The sequence below is a fragment of the Micrasema longulum genome, unplaced genomic scaffold, assembly GCF_059751315.1.
Source record: "Micrasema longulum isolate JH-2025_06_02 unplaced genomic scaffold, ASM5975131v1 h1tg001688l, whole genome shotgun sequence".
Lineage (NCBI taxonomy): Eukaryota > Metazoa > Arthropoda > Insecta > Trichoptera > Brachycentridae > Micrasema > Micrasema longulum.
This window is the reverse complement of record NW_028278866.1, coordinates 9,075-20,162: the sequence shown is the minus strand read 5'-3', so window position 1 is coordinate 20,162 and position 11,088 is coordinate 9,075. Positions and strand designations below refer to the sequence as shown.

Genomic DNA, 11,088 nt, shown 5'->3' with positions numbered 1-11,088 from the left:
AGAATATGTAATGGTGATCAGATGCGGGCAGATAAAATTATAAACATGCGGTAGTTGACAGAAATTATCAAGAAGAGAAAATGTGTGATTGTTGATGTTGGTTGTTATGGATATGAAAAATTGTTCTCATAGCAACCGTAGCTACCCATGGCCATAGAGACGAGGAGAATAAACATGCATTGAAAGTTTGGAGATCACAGGATCGGTAGGATAGGTGGACTTTCATCCACTGGCGGTCCATCCAGCTACAAACCACTCAATCCCACCAACCACTCGCGCAACCAAGTACAAAACATTAAAATTGCGTATCTGGGACTACTGATTTTTTTAGCATTAAAACAAAGTTATCAGATTTTTATTTCAACTTAAAAAAACATTTTCACAAATTAAATGGACTTTGGTATTTTATTAACATATAAAATAGCTTATTAATATTAGATGATATCTGCATTTTTAACTTCAAAGCGGCAAAAAGTGGGGTCTCGAATTTTATCCCCTAAGGTACAGACATTTATATAAGCTGGCTGCTTGCTGACACTATATGGTGAAACAAACACATGCTAACTGAAAGTAAGGTCAGGATATACAATACATGCGTAAGACTCGTCGTGACCTGCGGGATGAATGTGAGAGCCGACACCAACAGCCAACAGGACAAAAAGCTTTCTCAGAGCGGCAGAATCCGCTCCATTGCAGGCAGATCTCCTAGTGATTGGATCAGAAATGAAACGGAAAGGTATTCCTGTGGTGTTGAAGACATAGTAAGGTGAGGAAGAAGCAGAAGGCGGTGTGCTGAATGTGCACCGCATGAAAGATAGGAGACAGGACAGCCCGCCGTCACAAACAGGTCATACGACCCAAGAGAAAGAAGAAGAAACAAAAAAAAACTTGACAAAATTAAGGCCCCTAGAACGGGCGTTTATTTATTATTACAATGCAAAAAAATTGATTGAAGTGTTGTTCGAGTGTTATCGTCGTTTGTTACTTACTAAAACTAGTCAAAATGGGTGGCAAATACACCACCTGTGTAGGAACACGTATAGAACATAAAACTAGTAATGGTGTTTGTCAAATTATCCTCCATTTTTATTGCAAGTCAATTCAATTCACGATTTTAAAAACGATAACTGAATTCAATTATCTTAATCTGATATAAAAGTCGGTACCTTAACAGAGGGGTATTTATGGTGATACATAAGCAGGCTACCCACGTCGCTTTTTAAAAATAAAGCGTGAACGTAATTTCTAATTTTATATGAATTACTTTTAATTTAAGGCATAACATAAATACTTAAATTTGATTTTTTAATTATGTACCGGTTTCGCGTCGAGGGTCAAAATGATTAGAAAATTCATTGAAATTTAAAGTTTTTCTTACTTATTACTCGCTGTTAATTTTCCAAATGATGGTTTAATGATTTATTTATTTTTAATAAATACTACCATCATGCTATTTCTCCGCAGGGGTACGCACTTTTATTATTTAACATTTTTCTAATAAAACTTGTTTTCTTGTTTATTTTTATTACACAAAATACTACGTTAAAACTTAATGAGCCATTACTTTTAAATGAAAAATAAATTTCAAAAAACATATCACAAGGAAGCATTATTTTTTTATTTAAGAATAAAAATAACGAAAAGCTGACATTTCTTTATTTTTTATAGCCATCCATACACATCTGATTTTTCTTTGTTTTTTTGTACGTAGGTGGATAAATAAATATATATATTTTTTTTTTTAATATTTACATTGATTATTATACAACTGGTTTTAAATTTTTTTAATATATATTTATTTACTGAAATCTATAGTCTTATAAAATAATAAGGTTATAATATACTAGATACTTAAAACTAGCTTTAAAATGATTTCAAACTTATAATTATCAACATACGTAATGTATTGTCATTAAATGTATATTACACAAGAATTGAATTTGTATAACCATAAATAAAATGTCTGTACATATTTACCATTGTAAATTTGTAGTAAAATTAAAAAGTAATATTGTATTTACCCGTCACTACTCACCCACGGTGGCAATGCCTGCATGCTGTCGCTGATTTCCCTTTTGAATTTTGTATTATTCAAATTGAAGATATCACTAGCATTGGCTCCAATCATATTTTTAAATAAGTTGCATATTCAATCAATGCACGAATTTTGCTGCATTAGTGTTTACATCGGTGCAGTTAAATAATTTGGATTTTACATACATCTCTGTTAAAAAATAATAATCTGCTGACAAGCCGGTCTCGCGGATAAGTGGGTTTTAATTTTAGTATTCTTTGTACATCTTGTGTGCCCTCTAGACCGACAAGACAAAATCTTCTGTTTTACACAGAAAACGCGTCGAACAAACTATTGAAAACATTTTACAATACCTTGAATACGCTAGCAATAAAACTATAGGATTACCAAGGTCAATATTTTTCTAGACAATAAACGTAAATTAAGGTCAAATGTCATAGAAATATTGAGAGGAGCTCATATTTAATTAATAAGTATTTTAATGTGCATCCATTTCATTTCTTATATTCTGCATTTGTTAAATTTATCCTTTTTTTATTTTATTCCTATAATTCCTTTTCAATAATAAATAAAAACTATAATATAATTTAGGTCTGTTATAGCATAATAAGAAAAAAATCACAAATACGCTGATCACTTAACTGGCATACACTCCCGCTCACTGTCATTAGCCGATTAATTGAACGATTTTATTATTTTGTGAAAGTCCCTCTCACACAAACACCGACCACAAAACAACGCCTCTGCTTTTATTGTAATAAGTTCTTATTTTTAAAGAAATATTTGTGTTCTTATGATTCACCAAAATATTTCATTTTTAGTACCATTTTCAACGAGTTGTAAATAATTCACCATAAGAAAATGAGAATCAAGTAGGGGTAGAATGTGATTCGAACCACGGATCTTTGAGCCATGAGTCCGAGACACTATCCACGGGACCACAGAACGAAACATTTGAATTATTTTCTTAAATTTAAACATTTTTTTGATGTGTGCATGGGTGTCCTACACGAATATACAAAGAAATGGACAATTTATATTGTACATACTGTTTGTTGTATAATTTTTTTTTTTTTTTTTCTATACATGGAAATAATGATTATTTCCTGTATAATTATGTCGTCTTCTTGGTATAGTGGTCAGCGCGTTTGCCGACCATGCAAGAGGTCTCGGGTTCGATTCCCGGCATGGTTGACATGAAAAAAATATTTTGAAAGGTGTTTTTACACTAGAATATTTCATAGTCCCTGGACTAGTACCTGATGCGTAAAACTGATCATCTTGCAACAAAAATAATCAAGATACACTTTGATCGGTGTACCAATAGAGTGCTCTATCCATTAGGTGCGGAAAGGAAATGATGAAAAAAATTATGATGAATAATTATGTTTTAAATAATGACTATTTTCATTGTTTTAAATTGAAGTCGTTTTATATAGGCAAAATAATTATGAACATATCAGATATCTTCGATACAAGAAATTATAATGTTTCTTGGGTAATAAATTGTATGGTGACCAATAAATAGATTAGAATTACATATTTAATCTTCTCACGGCTATAAATGATTAAATCTATGTAGATCAAGTTTCTTTCCTGACACATTACATCACTATCAAGATTAATAATAAACTTAATTACTGGAAATGTTACATTTTACTTACATTACAGTCAAAGTGACATATTTGATACATAGTTATATTATCGAAATTAAAATCGGCGTTTATTTTTAAAAAATCATACAATATATTGCATTTGTAAAATAGTAAGGAGTATCTAATACAAAAAAATGGAAATTAAATTACTAACAATAACTATGGCGACTGCTTTTGTTGACTTTTTGGCTTGGCGACGCCGGCGCGGCCGCCGGCTTTATATACATATTACCTCTATGGCTAAATGCAATAAATAGCATGATAAATTGTGAACAAACAAAAAAACTTTATAAAACTAAATTATTTTACCTTGCTTACAGTTCTGTAATATTTTCCATATTTACAACGGTGAAATTTGAATTTGTGCAGGATTATGCGTCGCGAAACGTAAATATTTTGTCATTTAATATTAGGCGTTCACGGATGTTCCATTGTGGTCGCCAATACGATAAACAACCATGTTAAGAAATTGTTATTACGTCGCTTATTAGCACGTCGATTGTCATTTGTGATTGAGGTACTGGTTCGTTAGAATATCAAAAGATTGGTTTGTATGCTACATACATTATTATACCGTTAAAAGCTAATACTTATTATGTACATCATACTTATTTGAATGCACAAACTTCCAAATAATGCAAAAATGTGAAAGAGGAGAAATTCACCAAAACGAATCGTGTGATGTATGTAGCACCTACATGTTTGGCGTTTGATTTATGTGCATATTTGGCTTGATATTTGTTAATAAATGTGTTAGGAGGTCAGTAGACGATAGCCTTGGTCTTGGGCGCCTTTCTGGCAGACGCTGGTGCTGGATATAGTCACAACATACCGGAGATTATCAGCCTTAAACATCTTAATGTTAATATCCGCTCCGATACCCTGTCGGGTCATTGTTCATGAAAATCAACCGAAGCCGGTTTTTCGAGGTCAGTTTTCGAGTGAAATTTATTTCATTATTTGAATGAATATACAGTAACAATTAACATACTATTGCAATTACATTTATTAAAAAATGTTTATGTAATAAACCAGTAAAGTTTCAATATTATGTATCTTTTTTGGGTGATACCGTGTATTTTGGATTTGATCCGACGTTTCGGCTACCATTGCAGGAGCCATCTTCAGTAAAGTTTCATTTGTGTGCTGTAGGTGTACGAGTACGTATTTATTTGTAAATGTAAATGAGAGTCAGTTAATATGGGATAGAATATTTCTATGAGTAAAATAATTAATTTCACAGAACGATGGTCGACTCACTAAAAATCATGATTACTACCATGTACGAGTCACAAAAAGTAAACTCCTGATAAATTTTTTTCATAAGCTTATTTAGTCTGCGAATGTTTATGACAGTAGAACGAGAGATTGATCAAACATTCTTATGTGTTATATTAGTAAAATGTTGTTTTTTATGTAGTCACAGATCACAAAATAGAAAACTGTGTTCTGTGTCCCGATTACAATTGGAAGTTAATATTGCTATCTTCAACTGTTCATTATATAAAATCAAATTACCTCTACGAAAATGTGTATCTTTCTAAATGTTTTTTCTGTAACATGTTCATTGTTTAATTACAATCTACCGACGAATACAAATATACACATTTTTTGTACAGAAAATTTGATTTTACTTTATAGAAAGTTGGTGATAAATCTGTTTGCCTCCTCTGTAATCCTGTACTTGTAATCGCCCCTTTGGACTATACGAGTACACCATTTTTTCAAAGCAATATGAAATCAATTTTATGTGATATTACGGAAAACTAGTAACAAGAGGACAACTTCAAATAAAAATAAACAATATCTTAAAATCCTTTGATGGCCCGTCCCTACTGTTCCTCTGAAAAGTTCATGGAATCCCTCCGTTTACTGTCACTATCATACAGATATTTCATATTTAGACAGCAACTTAGCGACTGTGATTTAATAATTTTTTTCGTTATTGTAATGATAATTTCAAATTTGTATGAATTTTGGGCTTTGGTTTGTTTGATTTGACCAAAGCGCTTCTTACGAGCATCATTTAATTAATAATATCTAGATTGCGTAGATATTGTATCATTAATTTTAATGGTTTAATAGCCTTTTATACGTTTGGATGAATTTATCAATAAATTACTAACTTTTTATGACCATTTGACCACCAATAAACATAAAGTCCGTTGTTATTAATATTCTAACACCATTTTTTTTCATGGTAGTATGTTCTATTTTTTGCAGTTTTAAGCGATCGTCTAAAAACCGGCCTCGCAATAGTAATTATAGAGTTGAAAGGTCCCAACTTTCTCGATGACGCACATTCTATGCTAATTCTCGCTCGTTGAAATGTGTTAATAGTTAACCATATTTATAGATGTTCGCATAGTTAACTGTTAGCTTAGTATTATTATGTTAGAATAATCTGTTATCTTGAGCAGCAACATCTTATTTGTAACCAGAGAATGCCAATTCAAAATATTAACATGCAAATTGTATCTAAATAAGCGCTTTGTTCTCAACAAACGAATCATAATGATGCTTTGTTGAAGATTTGTTTACAAACAAACTAAAGAATTGAATGCTATTTAAAAATTAGAAATTACATTAATTTGGACTCTCTGTATACGCATGTAGAAAACAATATAATATGTGTATTAAATAGAACTTTAACATTGTATTACAGACAGTTTAATTCTTCATACTGGATGTGAAACTTTTACTGTATATGAAACTCTCATAAAAGTAACAGTCTACATCATTATTAAAACTTCGATACATGGGGCACTGAATCAAATGCAGTGTATCTTGATCATCTATCTGTTGGGGAAGAAAAGGTGAAAAGACTGATAAGTCTTACGCTCCAGGTGCAAGTCCAGGGAAAATGTAATACTTCAATGAAAAGCAACCTTTAAATCAAATATGTCACGCCAACCTTTTGGGATCGAACCTGGGACCCCAAGCATGGTCGGCGAACACACCAGCCATTGCATTACGAGGCGCACGTTTCTCCGCTCGATTTCTTTTTTCAAGATTTCAACTGAGAGGCGCCATCGTTTAAAAAACTTGTCCAAGATTAAGGTTCTATTTCATACAGACTGTATTCTTTATCCGCCCGAACACAAATGTTTGGTTTTACGCTAAGTAAAATATACGGGTACAACTTCTATAGATCGATAACACGCACAGGCGCCGAATGATTTTATCAGAAAAAAATTTAACGTTCGTCGAAAAAGCAACTAAGCGTTTTCTACTTAACACAACACATTATATTGTGTAAGACTGACGTTATTACACGCATGACGTTAACTTAATAACGAAATTGTATGATACATCCAGTGCAATATTTCGTAGTGCACTGACTTCATCATTAGAGAAATCAAAAACAGACCCTATAAAAGGGCGTGGTAACATCAGTATGGATAACCTGGTGAACCAAACGAAGTCTATCAACTCCTGGCTGTCCACACCAACAAACTCTGCACCTGACCAGCTTCTGTCAAACGGAAGCCGGCAGACCTTTTCCAACTAGCGCTGGTAGCTCACATGTTTCACAACGTCGTAATAGACATTCAAATCATTTCGTAAAGTCATCAATTATCGTGCGCGGCTTAATTCATTTCCAGTACTATCCACATTTCATTATAACTTTGTATCTAAATAATTTTAATATTTAGGCAAGATTTAGTTTGAAATAAATTTAATTTAATATGTCAGTAAATCTTTTACTTAAAAAAACACAACTTTTTTTATAATAAAACTTCATGTTCCAGCTTAAATATATATTTTCTTCAAGACCGTCAAAATAAATCCGACCTGCTCCTATTCCTAACCCTATTGAAAATTCTCAACTTACTCTTTGATGTGCTTGAACTACTGAGCTCAATAAAATTAAATATCCCAACTAGAAAACTTAGATAAAACTTACTCTTTCATACCGATAACCATAAAACTAATTATGGTTTTTATTCCCCTATGCCCAGAATTCTTAGATCTGCCAACATTGTCTTCTTTCAAACAATCACTGAATCAAATTAATTATAAACATCTCTCTCCCGCTTCCACTCCCACAAAGTCTACTAGATATCATTGTGTCTTTCTACTTTTTTATAATAATTTTATTTATTTTTTTGACGCTTTATATACATATACAATATGTATACATATAAGGGCGGGTATATTGCCTTAAGGCAATTTCTTCCTACCTACCCAAACCGTTCAGTTTGAGAAAATTATAAATACATGGACATATTGAATCTTACAATTTTATACACAAATGAAAAACAAATATTAACAAAATAAAAAATATGTATTAACAAAATTAACACTATACTATGAAGAGAGGAGGGGGAATGGGAAGGAAAGAAGAGGGATAAAGGAAAAATATAAATATTAAGATAGTGACATTTCAATCTTGACTTAAATGTAAATAAAGAACGGGCGTCTCTAACATTAGTGGGTAGATTTTTCCACAATGTGTAAATTTTCTATGTGTAAATATGTCCTTAAAATACCCATTGAGCATATACACAAATAAATCAATATTAAGCTAATCCTACACGAAAAACATTTGCTACATCAGTCAGCCAAGTGCAGTCAGTTCAATTCAGTCACCGCCGTTACTCTCCCGCTCCAAAAACCAAGTTCTGTATTGTACTGTATTTTAACAATCAACAAAATTCTGAAATAAAACATTGTTTTTTAAAACACATAAATAATTATAAACAGAGGTGTTTAATCGGCTATGTTGAGAGGTCTAGTAGAGTCGCGGAAGTCGAAACTGTAAACACGGGGGCCGGGCGCGGAGGGTGGCGGTGTGTAACGCTATCGCAAGACACAGTATCGAGGGCTGAGAACAGCGCGACACGACCTGCCGCTGCCGGTCACGACCAGACCCCTGTCCTAAAGTCTCGGCTCTTGGCTCTTAGCGGAACGTACAAGGAGATCCTTGACCCTTTCAGGAACAAATATTCCAGAAATAATAACTCCATTTTTAAAAAAAACACGCCGAGTAAAAGGAAGCTTCTTTTAAAAAACATGCACTATCCTGGATTCAAACTAAAAATATGAACTCTTTTTTTCTATGATTTATTTTGTTGCCCTTTAATAATAAGGAATATTTTTGTGTTTTTTAAAATATTTTTTATTTCCTTTTTCAATTACTATTAAAAAAATACCACATTATCTTTTACGGAATACTTTACTTTTTCTTTCTTATGTTATACAAAAATATTATAACTGTCCATTATTTATTATAGGAGAAAAAATTCATTAACATTTTCTTGTATACCCACGAACAGGCCATGCCTTTATGGGATTGTTTTGTTTACTATTTTTCTATTAATATGTATTTCATTGATATGTAATTATGTTTTATTTTTTTCATACTCTGTTTTATTATTATGTTTATTGTAAAAAACAAAAAAAATAAATAAAGAAAAAAAAAAGCTATCCTCTTTAAAATTTCTTTCAGTATCATGAAGGATGATGATATCTGAAGAGATACGGTTGAATCAAAACTTTGCTTTTCCTGCTGGCGTTACCATCGGCCGGCTGGTTTGGCAACCGGGAAGATCAAACGGCTTAAGCCGTCGTTCTCTGAGGTAGTAATTATGAAAATACAAAAAAATTCTCTCCATAACAAATATGTATGATGATTGTAATACCACTTACCAATTGGAAAAAAAATCATCGTATTATCTTCGCTCCCGTTTCTACTCCCAGTGGTGCATAGGGCACCGCATACGTTAACCAAATGCAGCGTGTTTCCATCAACTGTTACATGAAGGTCAGGTGATCGGTTCAACGCTTCTGGTGCGCCATTCTAGGAGCAATGAAATAGTCCAGTTTAAAAAACCTTTAAATTTGGACATCACAACAACCCTGTCAGGAATTAAACCCAGGACCTCAAGAATGGTAGGTGGATGGTGAATGCGCTAACCACGAAGTTAAATTTAATTGATTATTTATTATTCTTTCTCTCTCTTTTTTTCAATTTTCTGTCTCTTTCATACAATATTTTATTATATAAATAGCAACGCGTGTAATTATAAGTTAGTTAAATTCCTGACGATGAGGTAGTAACCTCGAAACCGGTCGAAGTGTAATTAAAAAAATTAAGTGGTTTATACAAATTTATAAACAAATAAGTGTAAAATGTCATACCACAAAGTGAAAAATGTTTTTGATAACAATAATACAATATTTATTAGTTTACTTTTAAAAGGATGTGCTAAAAAAATCCACTATGCGCGGTGCTGTAGCGTAGTATTACATCAATCAAAAGGGAAAGCATTATGTCGTTCAGACTTTGGAAAAAAAAACATAGTGGTGTACTGTTTAGTAGTTCCTTTTCCATAATTTATAAAAATGATAATACAATTTAAGCCTTTTATAGAAAAATAAATTAATAATCATAAAAACGTCGGCTATTTAACTAGCGTGCATTCTCGCTCACTGTCAATAACTGATTGATTAAACTAATGATAAAAGCACACGCGACTCGTGTTTTCATTGTCATACCCATCGTACAAGTAGATGTATTTATCTGGATGCTGTTGTCTTTTTTACACAAACACCGGCCATAAAACAGCACATCGGTCATCTTTGTTATGAGTTGATCTTGTCTCGATGTCCCTCATGTTTGTCAATGCTTCTTTCTTTTTTTAAATGTTTTAAACTATTCTTTTATTGTAATATTTAAACTTTATAAATTGTATATATGGACAATGTCCGTTATTAAATAAATAAATAAATGGGTTTAATCGTCATGCTCTCTCTTATACGGATTTTATGTTATATTGGCGTCACATTTATTGTTAGCGTAGAAATGATTTTTGTGTTAAAATCCAGCATTGTTCTACAAAATTTACTTTCTGAATCCGAAGTGAAAATGCCTATTTGAAAATCACAAAAAATATAACTTCAAAATTAAATATATATATATATGTCTATATCAAGCCTTGCATCGTATGTAGACTAGTGTGACATCACAGCCACACAATAGTTAAATGCATTTATATTGCATCATATTATGGATGACGAATACAGAAAATAGTAATAATATGAGGGAAAAGTTTTCAATAAAATATGACGTAGAGAAAAAAATATATACAAAATGTAAAACTAGTGTATTCAAAAACGATTTGAGTATGTCCAAATGTTTGCAGTGTTTAATCATGTAAAAAGAGACAAGAAAATATAAACCTATGTATGTTAATCCCTTCCATTAAGAACTCGTCCTTTTTAAGTATAGGTATGAAAATACATAGGAATTTATTTATCATCGTATCTCTTCTAGTCTAGACCAATGCCAATGTTATATTATTATTACCAATCATATTCTTATCTTCCTTGTTTCATATTGTTATCATTACCGGGATAGTGCCCGCGTTCGAACCAATTTTGAGCGAAATGTTC

The 11,088-nt window shown here is 32.0% G+C and overlaps 1 long non-coding RNA gene across 1 annotated transcript; it reads right to left on the bottom strand.

The window, feature by feature from the left end:
- Positions 1 to 9,055: 9,055 nt before the first annotated feature.
- Positions 9,056 to 10,599, bottom strand: LOC148274312 (uncharacterized). The gene is made up of 2 exons (XR_015824324.1): positions 9,862 to 10,599; positions 9,056 to 9,647 (listed from the first exon to the last, which is right to left on the bottom strand). It is a non-coding gene; the product is annotated as an uncharacterized LOC148274312 (long non-coding RNA).
- Between the last annotated feature and the right edge of the window lie 489 nt (positions 10,600 to 11,088).